Source organism: Centruroides sculpturatus, unplaced genomic scaffold (genome assembly GCF_000671375.1).
Source record: "Centruroides sculpturatus isolate CEXI.00-Female unplaced genomic scaffold, Cexi_2.0 scaffold753, whole genome shotgun sequence".
NCBI classification, from domain to species: domain Eukaryota; kingdom Metazoa; phylum Arthropoda; class Arachnida; order Scorpiones; family Buthidae; genus Centruroides; species Centruroides sculpturatus.
In genome coordinates this window covers 217478-243532 of record NW_019384876.1, presented here as the reverse complement: position 1 = coordinate 243532, position 26055 = coordinate 217478, and the positions used below count along the sequence as shown (strand labels likewise).

The 26055-nt window shown below is 26.9% G+C and overlaps 1 protein-coding gene across 2 annotated transcripts in view; it reads left to right on the top strand.

Annotated features, from left to right (window-relative positions):
- Positions 1 to 9893: 9893 nt before the first annotated feature.
- Positions 9894 to 26055, top strand: part of LOC111630967 (ras association domain-containing protein 10-like) — a 17775-nt gene continuing 1613 nt past the window's right edge. Inside the window, exon 1 of one of the 2 annotated variants that reach the window (XM_023375137.1) lies at positions 9894 to 10038. The gene's annotated coding sequence lies outside the window, so the exon portion shown is untranslated. Of the gene's footprint in view, positions 10039 to 19817; positions 19912 to 26055 lie in introns of those variants that run through there. The other variant, XM_023375138.1, reaches the window with a different exon arrangement.

The following is a 26055-nucleotide window of genomic DNA, read 5'->3' as shown; positions in this document are numbered from 1 at the left end:
TACAAAGCTTATAAGCTTTTCAATTTTAAAGGAATTTGATAGGGACTATGGCGAATATTTTCTATAGAAAAAATAATATTTGACAGACGCATTTAGCATAAAGTCGACCTTAGAATTTGACCTTTCTTGTTATTAATCACGCGAATGTAGCTCGGTAAAGTTCCGGCAACTTTACGATATACCAAAAAAGATGTGTGCCTCTTGGGCTTCAGGTAGGTTACCGTATAGTTGTCCCATCAGTCAAAATATCACATTTCTTTTAAGCTGTACTCAGGTCGTCCAAGAAAATAAAAGAAAAAAAAAACACTGCATAGTGTATCTGAGTGTTTATGAAGAATTAACGTTTATGATATCAAAATCTATAAATAATAAACATAATATTTTAAACTATAATATAATTAAAGTAACTAATGATATCCGCATATTCAGTATATCGCTCTGTATGTAAAAATGTTTGTTTTTATTGGAAGAAGTTGAACTTTGAAAGGACTTTAAACGAATACTAATGACCTTCTCTCGTAATATTTTCGACATTTAAACATATTTGCATATAAAAACAGTATTGTATATATTCATTTTGTCCACCCTACTGTTTTTCTTTTTAGTCTGTCCACTTGTCTGTTCGCAAGACTTTCCAGAAATTAAAAGAGTTAAACAGATGAGATTAAAGGGTGTGGTTAGGGCCAGTCACCCCACATCACCAAATTTCATTGATATAAAATTTAATAATGTTACCCGTTAATCATCAATTTTTTTTTATAAATAGGAAATTTAGTATAAATTATTTATATTAATTAAAAAATTCACATGTAATTTAGATATTGGTATATTTTAAATGTTTTATTCATTTTTATCAAACTTCATTTATTCTTTTTTCTTTGTCACTTCCTCATTTTTAGACAAAACATAATTATTATGGTTCAGTGAACAAATAAAAAAGTTCAGAAAAATAAGTTTTATACTTTTTCTAGGTTAAAATGAAGAAGAAAAGACAATTACGTTCCGAATTAAAATTGCTAAAATATTTATAAGCTAAATCAGTTTTTTTTCTTAGCTGTAATAATAATTTTTAAAAAAAGAAGCAGTAAATAAGGTTATTTACTATTTAATGAACTAATTTGTTGGATTAATTAGAACAAATTTATTATAAATGTAAATAAAAAATATAACCTAGATATTTGATAAATAAATTCTGTTTATGCAATTTTATATTAATAATAATATAAATGACTCCCATATAATCAAAGCTCTCCTTCTACGTTTGTTATTAAAAAATTGGTAAATTCTAGGGCTTGTTTTAGACTATTATTACAATTGGTTTGACTCAATATTTTTGCATTTAATAACATCAAAATTCTATAACATTTATGAAGTGATATGATTTATTTTTAAGAAGTTGTAGCTTATAATTGTATAAATTCTCCTTAGTGTTATAGTGAAAATATTAAACTACAAATAAAATTACACGGTTAGATCTATATCATTGGATTATAACGAAGCAAAGGTTGATAGATAAAAGTAGAAATGATTATTCACTATAAAAATCTGTAAATCACCTAATAAAAAAAATTGTCAACTTATTACTCGACCTGAAAAACTATCAAGGTCGAAAGAACTTCATATTTTATCTACGGACTTCATAAATCTATCTGTTTAAGGTACAGTGATGAAGCACAACGGGAGGGCTCGACCTTTTGATCTCCGATTATCATAGTCGGGCCTGGTCCGAGCAGAGAGATGATGGGGTGGTGGGCGAGGTCTATGGCACGTGCATAGCACGAGCAGGGGTACGCCCACGTTAGCAATAGCGTGGGCAACACTCGGTTCCAGTCTAGGAACCGGTTAAGTGTAGAATTGGTCGGAGGAAGTATATGATTTGTAACTTTGTCTTATCCCCCTGGGGATATTTCCCTGATTAATTCTTCAACTGATGTCACTAAAATAAGAGGTGTTCCCTAGTACAAAAAGTTTTCTACTAAATTTGAATAATTGTCATAATTAAGATAATTATCAAACGTAAATTTAAAAATCATCATAATTATAAAATTTCTGTCAGTGAAAATGACACAAGCTTACATTTTCACATAATAATTTCGCTAGTTCTATCGTAGTTAAAATAATAAAAATATAACTTTTTCCATTAATTCAATAATTGTTCGTGCGTATTTTTATATTAATTTAACTTATTTTTTTGTTATACTTTAATTTTCTTGATCTTAATTTGGCTATTAGCAGTTCAAGCAAATATAAATTTTGTGAATACATTAAATTACTCACGTTTTTCTTGATATTTTTAATTTTTAAGTATTAATCTTATGACAGAATACTAAAGGGATATAAAGGAATTTATATTGAAAATAATGATTAATATTAGAAGATGCAATATCTGTACACTATAATATTTCTTTCTAATTATCCTCTATTATATGTTTATGGATTATTTCATTAAATATAAGTTACAAACATGAATATAATATATTATTAACATATGTTACTGTATGTCTACTTATATATCTTCTTCATATGTAAGACATTTACACACACACATATATATGCATTGTAATATTTTATAATGTACTGTACGTATGTTATAGAGAATGATATGTTGTACTCCCTTATTCATTTGCATTTAATGGATATGATAAACTTTATATCTGTGTGTTTTGTATAGGCTATGTATACATAAACAAAGGCATGCGTACACACAAATTGTATATAAAAAAAGTAAAATTTATGTAACTTTTACAAATATAGAGTTTATAATCAACTATGTAATTTATATGTTAATAGACATCAATAAAATTTTTTGGCATTATTTCTAAATTGAATGTCCATGTTATTTATATGATTATAATTTATTTATTAATTTAATTTTAATCATTTTATGACGATGATATTATCTTTTTTAAAATAAACTCATATGACCTGAAATGTCTGGTTGCAAAATATTAAAGATGCTAAATCCCTAAAGCCTATTTCGTCCTTATTATCTTCTGTTTCTATTACATTTTTGTTATATTTCGTGATTTCACTAGACACTTTTCTTTCTTAAACAGTGAATTACGTAATGCGACCCGAGATTTTAAATGAGTGAAGACATTTTAAAGGGGAAATGAGTACATGATGCAACAAGTTAATAACTGTACCTTATAATTTCCAAATTCATACTAAACGTACTCTTTTGCAGCTTCCTTATTGTTAGCCCTATTTTGTTTTATATAAACGTGGTAAACCAGTTTGCGATTTTTTGAAATATTTTACGACCAGATGAAAACATAACGTTCTAAACTTTGTTAAGTGGTACTTAAACGAGTTGTATAGGCCACGTAATCGTCATAATAAACGTTATATTTTCTAAAGAAATTTTAATGATAATTTATTGTATTTAGATCATTGTCACTACTTAAAATACGTATAACATTTTTCATAATTCTGATATTATTTTACTTCCGTCATATTAAAACCAGCGCCATATTGCATGATCCTTCTGACCTTATTCTTAGAGTAATTCTACTGTCAGAAAGAGATAGAGCCACCATCAGTGTCTATTAAAACACATTATGGTTATTAATACAGTGAGATACGTTCGGTTTAGATGTTAGTTAATAGCAAGATTGGTACAGTGTTAAAAAAAGATTAGAGATGGGAGATATCTGCTTTGCTAGCACACTTGTCTAACCAGCTTTCGTCCCACACCATAAGAGGTCAGTTTAAAGTGCTGGGGAACAGAAGAAGAGAGAAGGGGTAATTTTTATCTAGAACGAGAAGATCACGTATGCAGAAAACGACGTCCACACCTTCTAAGCCTAAATAGTCTTAGGTCGTCACGATTTAAATAGTGGTTCCATAGTTGGTTGATCTAGTATAATGCTCGAGCCCTTCCTTTTTTGTAACGCTAAATCACATGTTTACCGTAAATGGGATTTTATTTAAATTTTTTCTTTTTAATTTTCAGTTCCTGTTTGTTTACTGGATTAAAGATTTGATACAAATTGTCTTCTTCTATAATATGTATATATGTATGTAATTACTTTTGATACACAGTAGCTTGGATTTTGTATTTAAAAATGTGGCACTAGTAAATATTTGACCGTCATTTTTAATGTAAAGATTTCATAATTGTTTCAGGTTAATTGTGCATTTCTAAAATAGCAATTTTTAGTAAACGAATGCTCTTTTCTTAGTCAAGTTTAGAAATATTTTTCAGTAAACTTTTTAATTTTCTGGAAAATTTTCATAAATTAGGCTAGTAAAAGAGTAGTAATTTACTAAAACTTGCTATTTTATAAACAAAAGTGTTAAACTTTGATGTTTAAGATGGTAAACTCTCTCTGTTTTTTTAATATAAAACACACTTCCGTTTATTATTTTTATGATAAAAAACTATGAAATTTATATTTTAAAATTGAAGAAATCATTTAAAATTTATGCAAAACTTTAATGAGGGTTACAGAGAAACAATTTGCATCTCATGCTAAGAGTAAAAACGTATATTAAGACATATAATGGCAAATCGACTAAAAATACCGTGTATGACTACACGCAAGAATCACATTGTCACGCAATTACATAGGATTCACAATACAAATGTTAAAAATAATGATAACGAGATAGTATTTATGATTACGGAATGAATACTTTAAAACGTTTTCAAACACGACATTGTGTCCTATATTCGAATTTAGAAAGTGATAAACATTTCAATATATTCTTCAACAGTACAAGAAGTAGGTAGCTTATGCAACAACACACGCGACGTGGTATAAATTTCGCTTCATTTATTGATATTATATGTATATAAAGAGCAGGTGTGTTCTTCTATAGTATTATCGCGTGAGAATCATTCAACAATAATAGGTAATACTAGAAAGAGAGATAGAGAAAGCTTAGTAAGTGTAGCCACGAAACTGCAATTGAAGTTCCACCTGTTAGTAATAATAAGCAGTTAAATTCCGAAGTAAATTATATTCATGAAACCTACTGTGACATTGCCTAATAATTAGTTTTAAAGATAATTTATTCCTATGTTAGGTTAGATAGCTCGTTAACAACTAAAATATTTTTATAATTATATAGTATCTATATCGTTCGCAGTTGCGTTTTTAGAATATTAAAACCATATCCTTATTTATAAATTCGGTTCTATGAATAGTTAAAACCAGAACTCGTTACATTTTCATTTTCTCATAATAAATTTCACAGATTGTATTCTAACTTTTATTTATTGTATTTTTTAAATATTAAATTATAAAGATTATATCGGATAAATAAATTTTAATGTACACCTGAATATTCAAATCATTAATTATAGTTAAGTCATGCAACCAGTCTTAAGTAAAACTTTAAAGCAATATAAAATTGAAAGGTCTATCGTGTTTAAAATGTTAATTAAATAAAATTTAACCTTATAATTTTCTTAATAAATTAAGAACGTATTAAGTAAATTGTATATTATACAGATGTTACTGGTAAAGACAATGTTATAGAGAGTGAGAGTTTTAGTAGAGTTTTAGTGATTAGAGGGGCAAAAAAAATAGATTTATATAAAGTTGATACGAAATAAATCACCTTCAAAAGTATAAATATCGAATATAAAACGGGATGAAAATCTTTATATATAGAGGAGAATGTAAATGATAATGCTACTTCTATACCGGTTTGCCTTCGAAGTCCGTTAGCCTGACTAGCTTAAGGTTTAATGACCTTCATTAACTATAATTTAACTTCTGTTGTGGTAGAATTAAGATCGATATAATAAATGTCAGAAAGATTGACAAATAGTTTCGGAAAAAAGTAAAAATGCCGTTTCACTAATTATCAAACCCTTTGATTTTCCATTGGAAAGTTAAGTCTAAATTATTATCTGTTATCAATGCGTAAACTTAAAAGTTTTGGGAAATTTTTTTATTTGCCTCGATGAAAATAAATATTTAAAGCTTCCTTATCGTTTTCTTTTATCAAGATAGAATTTTATTTTTACTTTTATTAAGAGGTTATTTACTTTAAAAATTTCGTTGTGCCAATTAATTAAAATAGCTAATTAAAAAAATATACAGACTCTAATACGTTTTACTTTATTATATACGTTTATACAAACATCGAGTTCTTCCATTAACCTATTGCCATCAATGAGTAATTTTTTCATATAACATTAGCAAATGATATTACACGAAACTCTCACGTGTTGCGCATTATATTAGACAATAATTAGCGCAATAATCAGTAACAATACATTGTATATCATAGTTCAAGATATAACATTATGTAAATGAGCTTCATCTGCATTTCTTTATGTAGCTACTGAATTAATTTAAGCCATTCTTAGTAATTAGGGATAATTAGAAAATTCGAAATTATTTAAAATGGTAATGACATGAGCATTTTTCTCGAATTTTAAACGAAAGCTTCAGACAACTTAATCTGATCTTGATCAAGTTTGATGTATAGCTTGATCAAGATCGGATCAAGATGTCTAAGTTTTTCTGTAAAATTATCCTGAAAACTTAACGATTTTTATCTAAAATTATTTTTGAGATATTAATCCAACATGCAATGACAACAAACGAACAAAATACGAACGTAAATTATTATTTTTTCATCATTAAAAATAAATAAAGCTACGGTGAAAGATCGTATAAAATGTGTAATTATTGATACAAGTATAAAAAATTTTTTTAATATAAATATATTTATTTATATAATTTTTACTTAAATAAAAATAGCCTATAAGAAATTCAAGCTCATATCAAAAATTTGTTTCTTTTATCGTGTTTATAAATATAATAATAATCCAGAACGTATACAAATGATTGGCGGAATTTTAGATAATGATATACGATCATTTTATTTGTGGATAATTATCATAGTGGTAATAATTCATTCATTTAAGTATCAATAAGTCAATGATAACCAGCTTTTCTACAATGATACTCACTTAACAAGGTCATTGCAGATTATTAGAACCGCGATTATAAAGTCGTAAATAAGTCAATAAATTCGAGTTTATTTCGTTAAGAAAAACGAATAAAACATCTTTTATTTTCATTATTTACTTATAAATGTTTACTTTGCATATAAATTGTTATGTTTATTTTAAGTCGAGAAACGTATACAACGATAGAAATAAATAAAAATCGTGTTACTGATCCCATAAAAGAGAAAGAGCCAACTTTATAATGAAGATAAAGTAGTGAAGGACGAATCTGTGTCACAGGAGAAAGACAAACAACCCACTTGCATTCCATATTCTTTAAGATCGGGATGACAGTCGGCTATTTTCACTTACTTTAGATTAGAAAATATATATGTAATCTCTGAAACTTTATTATTTTGGATATAAAAATATAAATAGTAGGTGTAGAACTATAAATATTTCTACGCCTATTTTTCTCAACAATTTTATAAGCTATTACTATTAATTATTTTTAAATAGGTTGAAAATATGAACTTATTGTTGAGTAAATGCGAATTTTTAAGATAATATCTGTAAAAATTTTATTATTTTTAAGAATATCACATTTGTAATTTAAGAAATTAATAGAAAATTTCATATAATTTTGTGTATTTGTATCTTAATGCACAATAATTCCTTAAAAAATTAAAAATAAATCCAAAAAAACTCTTCGCTTTATACAGAACTTAATCACTTTATGGTTATTTAAATTAATTAATTGTGATAATTAATATTAATGTATCACAAATAATAATAATTTTAAATATAGGCTATACATATACACGTTTTTTTTTTTTTTAATTTAAAATATAGGATATAATGTGATAAATATTTTTAAAACTGTAAAATTAAACCCTGTATAATTTTATCATTAGTTTAAACATATTTATAATATGCAAAGTTCATTGAAAAATATAAAAACTTGAATTGGTATATACACGAAAGTTGGAAGAGTAGTGGGCAATTAACCTCATTTTTGGGGCGAGGATGTTAGAAAAAAACAGTAAAAGAAAAGTTGGCAATTCAACTATCATTTGTTCTAAATAAAACCAACGAGTATGATAATTAGAATCAAAGGAAAAAATTACATACACAAGTAATTGCTCATGTTATATTGCCTTTGGTCAAAGTTGGCATTTGATAATTATACCCATAAGGTAATGTACAAGAGTTTTATTTTCGCTCATTACTTTTCTAGTACAGTATGGCCTCGTTGCTTAGCCATCAAAATTATATTTGTGTATGTCCGTACCTGTATGTTCAATCTTCCATTACTATAAAACGCCTTTACCAAGAAATCGAAATTAAATTCTGGTACTTGTAAAAAGTGGAAAAAAATAAACGTGAAAAATTGAATTTTAAAGTGGTAATATTTTCTATACTTGAAAGCGAATAAGAAAAAATGCAAAATAAATTAATATTTTTCACCGAAATTCAATTATCAAACGTCGGAAACAGCAGGATTAACCTAAGTTGACGAAGGTCGTGCCATTTCTCTTCCTGATTGAGACCATGCCATAGAAAACGGTGCGCTGTATTTTACGCCATCCGTTGGAGATTGCCCAAAACCTGTCGAGATTTGACCACGTGATCAAAAAAGGTGCGAACCCTTTCCTGCCCAAAGGTCAAGGAAAAATCTCCGAAGGGTTGTCGACACCATTTACAAATTTTCCTTATTTGAAGGAAAACAAAATTTTAAGATATTAATCAAAATTTTAATGAAAAAGAAGAAACTTTAATGCGACTGAGATCTGCTAAGTAAGTGTTCACTTTTAATGGATTCTCTGCTCCGTAACAGCTCCTGAATGAATAAAATTTGCCCCACTAATGACTTCTATATAACACTTTCGACGGGACATAAATTTGTTTTCTTACAATTTTCTTCTAACTTAACCTATATTTCAATTAAGATACAAATTACATGTCTAAACAACTTTAAATTATCTATCCTATTCAATAAAATTGTTAAAGTTTATGAGAATATATAAAAGCTCGTATCGAATCTACGATATTGAACGATGACTAGTTAAATAATAAATCAAAATACTTAAAATTCCGACTTAGATATCGAACTATAATTGAAGGGAAATTTGACATTGAAATATCGGTACTCATTTATTCCATTTCCGTGTTCATCAATATACTTGATAACAATCGTGAGACTTGCCATAATGCTGATAAGCTTGGCAGATAGCATCGTTAACAATATCTTCGAGCAAGAAAAACATGCGAAATGGTTATTGCGAAAATTAGAGCAGATTTTTACTCAAAAATAATTATAAAATATCCGTTTTTTTGGGCACATTTCTGATGATTTCATTTCGAGTTCTTTCGTTTTCTCTGAGCTATTTCGACACGAAGACGATCTTTATGCATGGTAGCAGCTGATGAATTCTTTATTTCTATGCACAACCCTTTATTTCCAAATCAGTAAAAATATGTGAAATTTGTTTTCCATTCGAAATATTTGTTCTTCTATGCAAACTAAAATGATAGGGAAGGAATAAATTTACTGAATTACAATTTACTTAACTTAAAAATATATTTTTATTGCGGTAATAATAGATATTTTCCTATAATTTTACGTCATTAACTCATCGTTATTATTATTCTTCTTTCTTACTTTTTTTAGCAATTTCACTTTGAATGGTTATAGAAACCATTAAAAATATATATAGAGAACATATATATATGTAATACGGTTCTGACTCAGTGGCATGTATCAAATCGTATACAACCATTCCTCGACCATCGAAGGGGGTAGTCGACCTGCTCTACCTCACTGCTAACAGCAGGAAATCGACTTTCAAGGTCGATTCTTTCCGTCACGTGACTCTCCTCGTCACGTGATCTCCGTTAGTACGAACCAATGATAAGAGTTGTATGACTAGCAGTCACTGAGTTAACTCGTCTGTGACTTCCTCAGTTGCCGAGGCGCGCTGTTGGAAAGTGACGTTCGCTTTAATCATCAAAATGTTAACGATATCGTAATGCAACATTATGATTGGATTTAAGGATATGCCCTTTCGTTATTTTTCTCACTGGGGATCAGTTAGATCATAGAAGACAAGGCACTTATATGAAAGGTGAGTTCTAGATTCTAAAATGCAGATAAAACAGGTGAATCTGTGTGGGAGGATTTAAGATTTCTTCGTAAATACTGAAGAAATAAACTTCTACATAAATTTTATTTTAATTTTTTACAATAAGAAGGATCTTTTCTTTATATAAAGTCCCTATAATTATAATTCACTAATAACTTATCGATATATATACACTCGATAGTAAAAAATTTACATATTGTGTTCTGTATACGATTAAAAATTACTTTTATTGATTTTTATATAATTTAAAGCTTATATTTATTGTATATAAAATAATTTAATTAGTTAATATTATATAATTTTTAGTAATTCTTTAATTAATCATCTTCCAAAGATTACATTCAAAATTATAGGCATGTATATATATATTTTTAATTTTAAAATAAACATATCTGTATATTATAATTAGCTGCATTTATATTATATAAATATCGAAAACAAATTATAAATTCGTATAACATGCAAAAATATTTTGAATTCTTGAAATGTAAATGAAATGATTTTTGCATCATTTCAGCGAGTTGAAGAATAGAAGATCGATAATATAATAAAAAGTTTTCGCTGACATTTAGGTCATGAAATGAGAGAAATATCGATCGGACAGTAAATTATTCCTTTCGAATTATTTGTATATTAATAAATATTATTAATAAAGAAAAAAATGGCTTTTTCAAGTGCTCTAGATCTATAAGGGGGAGGATTTGCATCCCCACACGACCCTCATCACGTGCACGGTTCATGGGGTCAGCAGACGGACGATCACGGTGGAAACCGGTGACGACCCCTGCCTCGGGGTGTCGGTACCCTGATCAAAGAGACTAGATAGTAGCAACACATACCATATGGCTCGTGATTCGCGTGATATTCCGGTGGTCGTGAAAAAACGTGGGTGACTCTACCGACTTTATTTATCGTCATCTATCTATTCCGAGATGCTTTCGAAAAACGTGTACCTTTTTACGGGTTATTCTCCTTCTTTTTCTATCGGAAGCGTGCTTAATATTTGCATTGATATTCCCCCAAAAGTATATATATATTATTTTTTTCAATATTTAAATTAAGATATTCACACAAAAAAATTTAAAATAAATAACACAATTTTATCTATTGTGATGAATGTACTGTTTTGTAAGAAAGTATCCTTAGCAGGCAAAATTTTTCAAATAAATTTTCTCCTTCTACTCGACTTAATTTTTTTAAAAATTAAATTTACTTATCCTAAAACACTTGACACAGATTAATGTTACACATAAACTTATTTGCATCTCTTAAAATAATGTAAAACTTAATTTGTCCTAAAACTTATTTTTCTGAAATATTAATTCCTCTTTTTTTACTAAAAAAATACGAATAATTTAATTACATTCAGTTTATGAAACATATAATTATAAAGTACGGTATATACCACGTCCTACTTGTCACAGAATAAAATTATTATTAGGACAAACGGCCTATTTTATCAGAACGACATAATTATAAATCATTTTTCCTCTTTTATATATTTATACATTTTTTTTTTTTCTTTTTTCGTAATTTACTTATTCCACTTCACAAATCGGTTGTTAAACCGTCAGTTCCTTAAAATATTCTTTTGATTTAACGTTTCTACTTCTTCAGTATTGTGAATGCTTCCAATGAATTCAGACTTTATTATGTTTTAACAAAGGATTTGGGTTAGCATCACCTATAAGTCTTTTGTTTCTGTTTCAGTCGTTATCGTTGAGCTATTGTTGGTTGTTTAGCATGCTTGACACCGCTTTGATAATGGTGCAGATAGAAGGCCACACTTACTGTATACTTCCTGGGTGATGGAGAAATCTTTTATACTAAGAATAAGAGGTTATAATATGAATTTATAAAACAATATACGAAATAAAATCGTATAAGTACTCCAAAAGGTGATGTGAATAATCAAAGTTGACTCGTTTAATTCTTGTTTGATGTAATTGCTCATGAGTTCGATTCTTTGTAACTGGATTTTATTTTTTTTGCTATTAAAACCCGTTTTCTGTTACGTCTACATCCATAATAATATCAGAACATCATTAACTGATAAACGGTTTCAGCATAATAATATGATTTTTGTTACAATTTAAACAGTTTCGTAATGGATTTAACTTTATTATAATGCCATTTATTTTAACACTTATAAAAATATAATGCCTTTAAAAATTTATAAACTTTATCTAAATGTTAATAATTTTTAATTTTGCATACGTCTTTAAATTTTAATTGTAAATGAATATTTCTATAATAAAGAATTGTTGAGTTAATTTTTACAAAATTCTATAATTTACAACATCGAAGATATAAAAAGGTATTTTGATTTTATGAAAATGTTTGATTAAAACAGGAAAGAATATTTTCAAACGGAGAAAAATTCGTTGAAATTCTTTTTCTTCTTTTTTTTACGGTAGAAAATCAAAGGGTAAAGGTTACATAGCCTCCCAAGCGAAACAATAGAATAATTATAGGGCCATATAGGAACTGGCTAACACATGAACTTTCATCTGGGTTCGATGCACTAACTGGAAAAAGCGAATTACCAATTGTTTACTGATAAAGGCTATAGATTTNAATTTGAATATATATATATATAGTTTTTTAAAATAAATATATTATCCATTTTACTATTAAAAAAAAAATAATTTTTTTTCTGATATTTCATAAGTTTCATGACTAAGTAAAATGAAATTTTATGTATTTCTGAATAATTTTAAAAACTTAAAACAGTTTTTAAACCATTCTTGAAAATAACATTCATGTTACGTGTTTTAAATTTGTTTAAGTAGAATTTTGGCTAGTGCAAGACGTTGTAATAATGCATAAATCATAGATTTATTCTTCTTCGAATACGTTTTGTTAGTCAGATTCTAATGGATTTAAATAAGAAAAAGGGTTTTAATATCTTTTTTATACGACAGTTTTTTTTATTATTGAAGTATAAAACATAAATTTTTATAAAACTTTTCACATTCCGCGTAGCTGGCTGCATAAAAAAAAATTGAAAGGAAACCATTTATTATTCTTAGTATCAACACCTTTATGTTAATGTTAAATCTGTTCTAAGTTACAAATTGCGTAGGAATTATATAATTAAAAGCAGTTGCATGAATTACGTTGTTTCTTTTTTAAATCTTCCATTATCCGCCTTCTTAACAAGAACTGAACGATGACTAAATCAACCAGACCGTAACACAAAACCCAAACTGCCCATGAACTTCGAAGAGAAGACAATGGACTGGCTACACTTCGTCCTTGAGTGAAAAAAACTAACTTGTTTCCTCACATCTGTTGATGTAGGCGTCAACCATTTCAACCCTCAGAGGTTACTTACGGTTAGAGCGATTCTTCGATGCATACAATATATTGGAATAAAGTGCCGCTTTGGTGTAAATTATATCCTTCACATCTCCCCAACAATAATGAATTTAAATGCATATTAATAAAAGGATAATATCGTGTTTATAACAAAAATTAAGAAGCTCTATCCCTCGAAAAACTCTAATAAAAACTTGGTTTTTATTTGAGTCAATTTAATAGTTCATTGTTTAAGTTTTGTATTATGGTGGTAATAAAATTATTTTAAAAATATTTTTATGAAAATTGCTTTAAAATTTAAGTAAGGCAAGTGTCGAACGTTCTCTTATCTTACTGGTGTCGTATTACGGCCGCACCCTGTCTACTCAATGTTAAGGTTGAGAAGTTATCGAAGTGATAATGTTTAACATTACCTGTTTTGTACCTTATTTTTCGATACCCGGATACGATTATATAGATAATACTTGAATTTTCCGCATTTTGCTCGTCTGGTAGCATTAATAATTAAATCATGTAATTATATTAATAAATTTAAAGTTATTTAATTAAAAGAAGAATGTTGTCCTTTGTGGACCAACCTATACATCAACAATAAAAAGAGGATAGACAAAAGAGATTGAAAGGAAGTAGGCGGATCAACCCGTTGCCATGCCAACATAGTGTCACGTGTATTGAAGGACTTCCGCATCACTACACCGCTTCTACACCCACGTGACCTGCATGGTTCACCCATAGAAGGGCGCCAGAATTAAATGGGCTCGATTTTAACCTGCTTAATAAATTTCATGCGATTCTCGAATATATTAATGTTAAGTTCTTTTTTTTCTTCCTTCCTTATTGTATTAATAATAATTCTTTTTTAAGTTTGGTCACGAGGTTCATGTAAGGTGTTATGAAGTTCTCTTCTTAAATCTTCATTACTTAATTTTACATTTGTTATGATAATAATTACACGAGACTTGATGTTTTATGCAAGAATGTCGAGGATTCTTTAAATCTTTACAGTAAATAATAAAGAGCTTAATTTTTCGATAAAATTTATTAAATTATTATAAAATAATCAAATTTACTATCATATACAATATTTGTATATTAAATCATTTGATTCATGTTAATATTCTTGAAAAAATTAATATATATTTTTATAATTTAGTAATTGTTTTAACGCGTAAACACACACATACATAATAATTTAGTTGTTATTCTGTCAATTGACTAAATATTATGTTATGATAGTATTGTCATGTAGATTTAAACTGTGACATACACGACAATGCTGTCGTGTTCATTACTTACTTCAGAGTAGGCCTATAACAAGCTTAAATAAGTTATAAATATTTGAGTAAATGATGTAAGCAGACTAATTCACTGGCAGATTCAACAACTCGAATTAGGATGAATTAATTTTCTAAAAAATATTTATATAATAAATAAAATGTTATTAAAATTAGATTTTATTATTACTATTTCTAAATTAGATTGTAAATTCTGGTCAAATTCAATAGCAAATTACAATAAAGTTATGATTTTTTTTACTATTCTAAATTAATAAGTCTGAATTTATTGTATTAGTATTCGTTTGAATTAAATGTTGTACTTTTAAAATATTAATTAGAGTAGGATTTAGACTCGACGTGGTTTTAAGTTATAGCATATAACATGCCCTTCACCTTCATAAATTTAAAACAATGGTATTCTAAGCTAGTAGCTTATATTTAAATCTAGCCTTGAAAATATTTCAATATTACAAATGTTATAAATTTCATTTTTGCATTCTATAATTGTTCTATTCATTACGGAACTATTTTGTATCAATTGTATATATTGTATATATAAAACCTTGTAACATATACGTTAATTTAACAATTAGTCATTTATTTTCGATAGATCAATTTTATAAATATATAAAATAAAAATTCTTAACTGGTTAAATTATCTTACAGTAGATAGAACCACCAAACAGGCACAGTAAAAATAAACTATTTTTTATATACAGAAACCAAATACAAATTCCCTTGGACTAAAAGTACTTATGTTCATTTAATTCGTTGTGTGTATCCTGAAGATGATGTTTTAAGGTCGGAAATATTAGAAATTCAAATGTTTTTGCTGGTTTGAAAGGTCATTTTGTCCACTGTAAAATAAATTTTATATTCTCCAATTTGATTAATCCAGTGAAACCTTGTTAACAGGCTACAGAAAGACTTCTTTGGACTCGTTAGACAACTTGCAGTCGCTAATTGTTAAGATGTTCCATTTAATTCTTCTTGTACTCGTTTTTAAGTCGTCGTGAGATTATTTTAAGATATTGTTTCGACTCGTATTAGCTTTCAACAGTTTAAAGAGATAATGTACTGTACAGCATATTTATACAAGTGATATATTATTATGCAGGGTTTTCTTTTTCTTTTTTTTTGTTTGTTTGGAAAAAGCGAAATGATTTAAAATGATTTTTACTTATTGTTGAAGATCCTTGTATAATGTAAACCGGTTATTTTAGATGAAACCTAGAGAAATAGATGTAAAAAAAGAGCTCCCCATGGCCTAAATTGCGACAAAATAATGATATTTTGATTCAGTGATATACACGCACATGAGACAATAGTGGGTGTGAGATGGTCACACGTTTTAGATACACAATTCATTGTATGGTAATATAGTTGTAGATTTTTTGCAGTATATTTATCTCTTAAAATAAAAAAAAGGAAAGTCAAAAGTGAATTGCAAAATAAAATGTATTATAAGGCTACTGGTTTTTCAGGAATATATTCGTTTTAATTTGACACAATTCAAGAAAATTTTCTTGTTTAATTCAAGTTAAAAGTGAATTTAAAGTGATATAAACAAAATAAAAAATTAACTCGAGGAAATCATTCTTCTTTATATTTAAATTAGTATTTAAAATTCGCATTTAAAATTTACTTCTTATTAAATTTAGAACGATTTTTAATAAATTTTAAAGGACATAATTTTTACTTTTAAAAATTAATTTCACAATGGATTCTTTAAAATAAATTTATGGAAATTATATTACAATATTTCATTTATTTAAAATTAATTTAAATGATATTCATAAAAGTAAGAATTTATGTGTTAGGCTACTTGAAAAAAGTTTTATGCACGGATATTATTTCTTCAAACTTTCTCTTTGGAATTATGGTCAAATGAACGAAAGTAAATTGTGGAATAATTATAAGAATATTTTCGTTTAACTTTGACAAAATAGTTTAGAAAATTATTCATTCATATAATTAGCAAGACTCTCAGAAATGGTGATGCGTAAAGTGTGAAAAATTCACGCAGCGTGCCCTAATGAGTAACACCTTAGTAACGTCCTTTCAATGCGGATAAATCCTAAAAAAACTCGACTTAAAATGAAATTTTTTAGCTAAGACCTTGAGAAACTTATTCTCGATGACCTTTGTAAATGATTTACAAAATTCTTTATAATAAAAGTGATGTTTTTCAGGATATCTCGAGTCAATCAAGAACTGAAGTTGCAATTTATAATTTATCCGTTCAGAGTCAGAAAATTTAATACTGTTTATCACTTTTAAATATAATAAGTGATAAGTAGTTGAAATAAATATATAAAATTATTTAAATTATCAATATTTAAATTGTTATTCGTTTTTGGATACTGGATGGACCATAAGCCAGCGAACGGCATATTTTATTGAGAAAAAACCTATTCGAAAGAGATTTTATTAATAAATTTCCTTCATCCGACGTGATTTAAGCGAAAATATAATTCTTAAATTTAACGACGAAATACTTAAGAGGCACTTATTGGCTGCAATATTTAATACTGTAAGGTTGTTATTACAGTAGAAGGACGTGATTTAGTGTAATGCAGTTACAAAGATGAAGGTCGTAGAGAACTTTTTGTCCGGTTCGAGAATAAAGTACCGTAACTGCTTTACCGGTTTCATTTCTGTAACCCGTCTATATCTTCCGCGTTCTTTGGTATACGTCTTGGGCGTAGCGATGTACGTCCACAGCACACTAATGGAACCCCTTAGTCACTCGGATTGCAACTCCAACTTGGTTTCATGAGTATTCGAACCTAGACAAAGGGGTGTGGTTGTTCCCTCGCACGTTTGTTTCGTGTCCAGCTCCATTTATCTTGATACAGATAAATATCTTTCGCAAAAGCTATACTCTCCAACTATCTGCCGCTTTGTAGGAGGTCTTGTTCGTATCCTGGTGGCAATGGCATCTGACCTGGGTTTGGCTCGCTAATTTGTTAATTCTTCCTTATGTAATGATCGAATTAATAATTTTTTTTCATTAAAAAATAAGCAAATAATTCTTTTCCGTATTTTAAATTGTACCAAGGATCTTAAGAAATATTCCAAATTACATTTAAATTACTATTAAACCATGTTTAGAAATTAGACATACACGTGACATTTCCTCACTCTACTATTTTAATTTAATTTAACACTAAATTATGTAATTTAACCAGTAAAAGAACGTATAAAAAGTTAAAATATTGAGAGCAAAATTGTATATTGTATATATTTACAGTAAAAATTATGTTTTATAGAATTAATTTAAATACAGTATTTTATTTTGTATAGTATTAATATGAAATGAATTTAATTCTTAATATAGCAATTATGGAATAATATAAACAGGATATTTAAAGTAATCTGATTTCATATATAATAATAATAATAATAATAATAATAATAATAAAATAATCTTATCTTAATCTTCTTTATGCTCTTACAAGAGAAACTTGATAAGAACATAATTATCTTACACGTTCTTACATTAATATGTGATACGATTTTATAAATTATATCAAATATTAAATTTGAATTTAAAATAAAAATTTAAGATAAAAAAACCAGATTAATAATTTTTTAAACATCTTGACTAAATTCTTTATTGTATAATTAATAATTTGGAAAAAATTTAATAATTTAGTATATTTTTTACAAAAAAAATAAACACATTTTTTGAAGCTAAAATAATTACGAAACGTTAAACACAACCTGAAGCGTTACAAAAAATAAATAAATAAATAAGAAAAAATGTAACTGTCAAGAACGAAGTTTTATATATTAGTCATCTGACTAATTGAACGTATGAAATGTCTAATAGAATTATAAATATTCATAAATAATTTATTAATTCCGTACTTCTTAATTTAAAGAGAAGTGAGCAGAGATTATTGTCAAGTTGTAACTTTTATGACTATTATATTTGTCGATAATATGAGCAGAGATTATTGTCAAGTTGTAACTTTTATGACTATTATATTTGTCGATAATATACACTCGACTATCAGACAAGGTTATTTGTTTGGCTAAAGGTCAGATTGTAATGCAAAACTTAGTGAAATAATGATTTGCGAATCTATAAAAGTCATATTGATTTATCAAGGCCAATACTTTAGAACGTTTCTTTTGCATATTCATGTTTTGTCAGTTGCATGAGTTTCGTCTATTTCTTCAACGGGAAAGCTAGACAATAAATATTCCCACGACCTCTTTTCTTCTTTGTTTAGTTCTGTATCAACGGCAGGTGGTATTGGCTCTGCTACACGTAAATTCAACAGATGGAATGTCAACGTCATACGTGTTATGGTTGGGTGGCTTTGTTTTGACCTTGCGCTCGACCCGCAAACCGACCCCGAGTCGGTTGAATTTTTAATAATCTGAATTTCTTATTATTATTATAATGAAATAACAGTTAATTTCAATGAACTGTTATTCAATAAACAATTGTTTAATAAAAGATCATAATATAATAAAATGTAGGTTAAACTGAATTTTTGCATTTAATTTCTATCACGAAATAATAATGTAGGCTACTAGATCAGTAGTCAACGTTTAAGGTTGTAATGCATTGTCTTTTTTTTTATGACGAAAAATTTGTCATTTAAGAAATGTTCTTACGTAAAAATGAAATTTAAAAAATGTTACAGTTTCCATTGTTTTGAATACCGTGAAAATAATAAAATTAAAGAGTTTATTCAATTTTATAAATGATAAAATATTAAATTTTTACCACGCAATCTTGCTGTACTGAACAGGAAAAATCTATTTTAAAAAATAATTAGCAAATAGCATAACGTTTTTACTTATTTACGGTTAAAAGTTCCTTAAGAATTATAGAAAAAAGAAAAACATTCAAAGTACAGTAATATTTTAAAGAAAACATATTTAAATATATTAAATTCACATAAAAGTACGTTTTGCATTTAGAAAACGTAAGTTACTTTTAATACCGAAAATATATCAACGAAAATAAATTAGCTTCGATTTAATTTACGTTCTTTATTGCAGCTCGTCGCTTCTTCTAACGTGAAAAGATTTAAGAAAAATAGAAAAAAAAATTGAAAATGTTGAATTTGAATCGAATCCAAGATGAATTTTAAATTTACTTTAAATCCGGAATCGTGGAAAATCCAATATGTTTCTTATAGAAATGTTTGTTGGTAAAATCTCATTTTCATACTACATTGTCATCAATAAGAAATTGTATTTTCGTCACGTCCCTTTTGATTTCTAACATTACAAAGTAAGAATTCACTGTTGCTCTTTTATAATATCAGAAAGTAAACAGTTTCCAACTCAAAAGTCCCATTATCTTGTATTATAAATACATTAAATACACACACACATATATATATATATTAGGAAACACTGATATATTGAATTAATGCCTGATGTATATTATCTATTGGCACTTCATTATCTTCTTCAATAATACCTCTTCAAAGAATAATTTCCTATCAATTTAATCAATAGAAAACATTAAAAAATATATATAGACTATATATTATTTGTCTTAAAATTTTGCTAACTTTCTGTAGAAATTTTGTAATATTTAATCTATAGATTATAAAATTTCATCTCTTAAAATAAAAAAAACAAAGGAATTTTCCTCTCTCATATCTCATCTCCTGTAGGTAACGTGTGAAAAACTTTCTTGCTTACTAATGAGTTGTGCTATTTTATGAAAATTAGGAGATAATGTAGCAATGATAAATTTTCCCTTTAAATATTTTTTTAACAGTTAATTAAATTAATTGGGAAAACCAGAACTAATCGATCATTATTGCAAACAAAATAGAAAAGAAGTATATTAATAAGCTTATTTAATTTTAATTAATAATATCAAAATTGTTTACAGAATCAAATAAGAGATAAGATCATTTTATTAACACGCACGAATTATTTTTTTTAAAGTAAGCTTATATTTTTTTGTGTTATATTCATCTGATTACATCGAAATAATTTTCCCTCCTTATAAATTATACAATTTAATAAATATTATGAGCGAAATATTTATTGTTTACCAGATATAATTTTAATTTTTTTATATTTAATAAAGATAAATAAATGAGACTTAATTCTTTGAATGATTATTATGCATTATAAGCATAAAAATATATAATAAAAACGTAAAGAAATATATTTATAAACTCTCTCTATATACTATATTTTATACTCTATATATATATATCAATATATTTAAAGAGAGACTTTGTGTATATGTTTATATACATAGGCCTATATAAATATGAATTATCACATGCTATTATACGTATATACTCTAAAACATTGTGTACAGATTTTTAATAGTACTTATATATTATACTCTATAAACTATATATACATATATAGAGAGAAGAGTCTTCTCTGCATATATATAGGCCTATTTACACAGTATATACTCGTCGTAAAATATCTTGTAAAATGCATATATATTAATTAATTATTATGATAAACAATTAATTAATTACCCGCCTGATATCTTGTTGTTCTTTTTTTTTTAATTTATTAAATTGCATTGGCCTAAAGTTAAAATGGAAAAAAAATTCTGTATCAATATAAATATATACGGTAAAAATATTTTGAAAATCTTTAATAATTTATTCGAAATAAATAAAAATATACATATAAATAACGCGTTTGCTATCTGATACATAAATCTGCATCGGAAAATAAAAAGGAAAAGAAGAGGAGGATTTTTTTTTTGTTTTTTGCTTGAAGCCAATCTGCATTCGCGATCTTTCTGAAAAATCACCTTAGGCAAGCACTATATCTTTCTCAGCTAGTATTTCAGTTAGTAGCTAGCTTAGATTATTACTCGCCTAATGAAAGGAGTAGAAAACACCTCAGACCATCATCAATAGAAGGGAAACACGTCTGCTCCTGAATCGTTAATCATACCCCCGAAAAAAAAGCATTAGAAGTAACAACAACATTTTTACAAATTACTATTTTGCTTTGGTATTTTAATAAAATTTATTAACTTATACGAATAATATTTTATAAAATACAAAGATTATACAGCTGTGTTTTCGTTTATATTGTCGTACTTATAAATAAGTTATAAAATCTTTACAAACGGGCAGTAAACTGACAAAATAAAGTACAAATCTCTGCTCCATTTTCTCCATTTTTATCACGTTTAAGTGAATCAAGAATGAAGAGAATCGAGATTAAAAAATAAATAAAAGTTATTACACAAGTTGTCTGTCCGCGAAAATCGCTTGAATTTCTCTCGTGAATCTAAATCTTTATATAATTTGCTACTTTATATGCTACGCTGTTTCTCGTTTGTTCTTTGGCTTATTGAGAGAAGGGGGATTGTGTGTGGAAATTCAGATGGATTGTATTCGACCCCTCCCATTATAGGAATGGAACACTTCATCCCAGTCTTATACCCGGAAGTCTCTCAAAGTTTCTTTACAGATCCTACTTTATTTTTGATTTATTTTTATATGAAAATGGCATTAAATTCTGAAATTATTTTTTTGAATATTTGAATTTTTACGTCAGACCAATAATAAATCGATAAAGTTCATCCCAAAGAAGCTTAATTTATAAAGAGGTGTACCATATAAATCAACAATAAAGAATATAATAAATTCCTATAAAAAATGTACTTTTTTTCAAAATTACACATTTAAAAATGTCATTATTTAATTCTGTAATAATTAAATTAAATGCAAATTGATTATAATTAACAGACCGACCTTAAGATTGTTATTTTTTAAATTTTTATTTATTTAAATAATTAAATAAGTTATATTACATTTAATTACTATGTTTAAAAAATAATAATAAAGTTTCAAAACGAAACAATTGCTTATACACGAAACAAAATTGAATGTAATAAATAGCCTTAATTTACGAAATAAATATTATTATTATATAATCTTTAAAACTTACGATTATATATTATCTATTGTTCAGATTTGGCATTCAAAGAACGACTCCTTCCTAAATAAAAAAAAAAGAAGTAAGAAAAATATATAATTAGGAAAGGAATCCACGAACATCTGGATCATAGCAAATTGTCGTTGGGCATTGATTAAATGCTGTACGCGTATTTAAAAAGTACAGCACAATCGACGTACGTCAAAAAATTTAACACTTAAATATTTTCCACTCAAGTAATCATTCATAAAATGAAACTGGAAGATGTGTCAACGCCATTTAAAAACAAAAATAAACTAGAAATTAAGATTAACATAATACTAACATTTTATTTTCTTTAATTTTACGGGAAATTTATTAAAATTTAAACACTACTTTCGTACAATACTTTATGCTTCAAAGGCGCCATCCAGGAACAGTTACATTAACTAGAATAATTTTAGAAACTTGTCTGTTAAATGTTTTATATAATATTAATTTAATTTTATTAATTATATATAAAAAAATTTCCTTATATTTCTATTGGTTATATTATTATATTCTTTATCTATTCTACGATGAGGCCTTTCGGGTGTCGAGAGATGCCTGGGCCATTTACCTTCTTGAGGAAACTATTATATTTAAGCACAAACAAACGTTAAAGTGTTATATTAGATAGTTTTTAAATAATAAAATTTGACACATAAGAAATGAAATGGGATGAATAATTTGTAGCACGTGTTTTTGAGGCCCTGGTAAATGCGAGACTAGACTCAAATGGCTCTCTGGCCACTCCCTATGAAAGGGCCTGTATGTGGTTCTCTTCATTCGTTAAAAATGTCTTACGTTTTAGTTTAATTTCCACAAAAAAAGTGATTAAACTTGATAAATACATGTATAATAAATAGGATTATCTTAAACTTTACAGTAGCTCGTAAAGTCATTTAATTTTTAAAATGTAAGGAGAATTTTCCTATTTTTTATTTTATATAAATCTTCTTTACTTAATTAATAAGAATTTTTTATAGTGCATGTGTTGAAACATCAATAATTTAGTAGAAAATTCAATCTACAGATGTCAAGAAAAATCATTCAGTAATCTTCGAGGAGATTTTTTTAAGTCAAAAGGCGTTGCCCTGTATTAAAAAAAGAGTCATTTATCTCTTTATTAATTAACGTTCTTTTAACTGAAACTAATGATAATATTTTTATTTTTATAAATGTTTTCGTTCTAATTACGAAAAATATTTAACTAATGTTTTATTTATGAAAGTATTTACTTCATAATTAATACATTTATAAAAATATATAATTAATAGTGTTTAAAATAGTCATTTATACTCTTTTAAAATTTTTAAATATATATATTGTGTTTTACTTTAAATATGGGATTTTTTGTGTGTAAAAATATGTTAGGAGAAGTTGAAATTTTACTACAGTCGAGCTTTTGTTGAATAGAAACGTTGACAGCTCTTTAAAACAACGGGCCATTTCTCTTAAAATAGTAGACCATTGATTTCTTTGTGGAAAGAATAGGCTTACTTGCTTGGGGCATTTAATAAAAAATAAAAAAAACACTCAGATGAACAGATGGTGTTCGGAACATTGTTCCCTTAGGGGTGATGTAGATCTATAGAATAAGATGTCAGACGGGAGTCGTCGAGGTCAAGTGCCCTAGCACGCTTGAATTACCTTGACAGGTGTGGGTGCCAATTTACAGGTGCGTGAGGGATTTTAATTATAAAATATTTCTAGTTTAATTTCTAACCCATAACATTTCATTCAACTGATTCATTAAAAAAATGTCTAACTTAGAGAAATTACGTCACAGAACTGTTCTGTTTGATAAAGAAAAAATGACATTTCGAGAAAACAATGCTCTTAAGGGATCAAATATTATAAACCATTATTTTCTTAACTCTCGCACAGTAGCAAGGTTCCCCCTTAGGGAGACAAGACATGATTGATGAAGTGATAATCAATACCTGAAGCCAAACGAAACGTTCCAGACTGTGTTCGTGATAGATAAACGTTGGTTAGTCATTTGAGAAGAAAGACAAATCACTTTAAACTTTTAAAACTAGGTATGAGATTTTTAAAACTATTTTATACGTAACATTAAAAAACAAGTTATATTTTCGAAAAAGTTAGTCTTTTTATTATTATTATTATAAATTATTTTTTCTAAAAGTAATTGCTATTCGAATTAACATTTACAAAATAATCCTTTGGACATTAATCAGCTTTTAAAAAATGACAAATATTTATATATCTGAATAATTGTTACAATTCATCTTCTAGACGTTTTAAATGTTTATATCAATCGATAGTTTATCGCAATGTACACAAAATTTTAATGAAAAATACGTTTGAAATGCAGGCCACCTATGCGTTACCCCGAAGGTTCATATCTATCGATTCTGAGCACGCCGTCAAATAATTATTGTGACAAAATTGAGCTGAGTGTTTTTTTTTTCTTTTTTTTTTCTAAATTTAACCCTCCACCCCGAGTTGATTGCAGTATTTTTTCTTCCTCTTTGAATTTTTTTTTCTTTTAAAATTCTATCGAAACTGACAGAAGATATCTGTCTCCCTCTTCGGGTCTTTAACCCTATTAGAAAGACTGCAGTCATTTATTTGAGTTGATTGGTGCTCACCCTAGCCAATTACAATCTACCTTAAGGCTTTTTACTGTCAAACAATTGTACTATTGCTCGAAAACAAAATGAGCACAACTGTGTTTATGTCGCTTACAATTCATCAAATATGATATAAATATTCTATATTCTTTCTATAATGTTTCATTAACTTTAACAATATACTAATGCCTTATCTTTAAATTACATTTATTAATACCCCTTAATGCATTTTAGTATTTTTATTATCTATATATTCTACACTTATCTATCAGTCTACTCTATATACTGCCATAGTTATTATAATATGCATACAATGACATATATACTACTATATATAATATACTACTTTGGTTGTTATTTATTTACTTGTTATAATTCTTGCTTGTATCAATATATATAGGAATATATTGATTTGAATTGGGAAATGTTGAATAATATACATTCTTGATGTAATAAAAATAATCGTACTTTTTAGTAAATTATAAATAAAGTATTAAGTCTATATTTATTTAAAAACTTTATAATATTAAATAATATAAAGTTTATTAATTAATTTACAACAATAACATATTTATTGTACAACGTATTTAAAGAATACAAGTGTAATTATGATGGAACACTGCAGGATTTATAATACTGTAACTGGGTTATTTATGTCGAAATATTATTTATGGTTAAATATAAAAGTTTAAATTTATTATTGAAATAGAAGAATATTTCATTTGTGTAACTCTTAAATTTGTTTAAGTTATGAGAAAATTTTAAGTTTATAATTTATTAACCTATTTAATAAGTAAGATAAGCTACATTTTATTATCAAATTTAATTTTATTCTTATGAATAATTCATTATAATATAATATAATATATAAAATA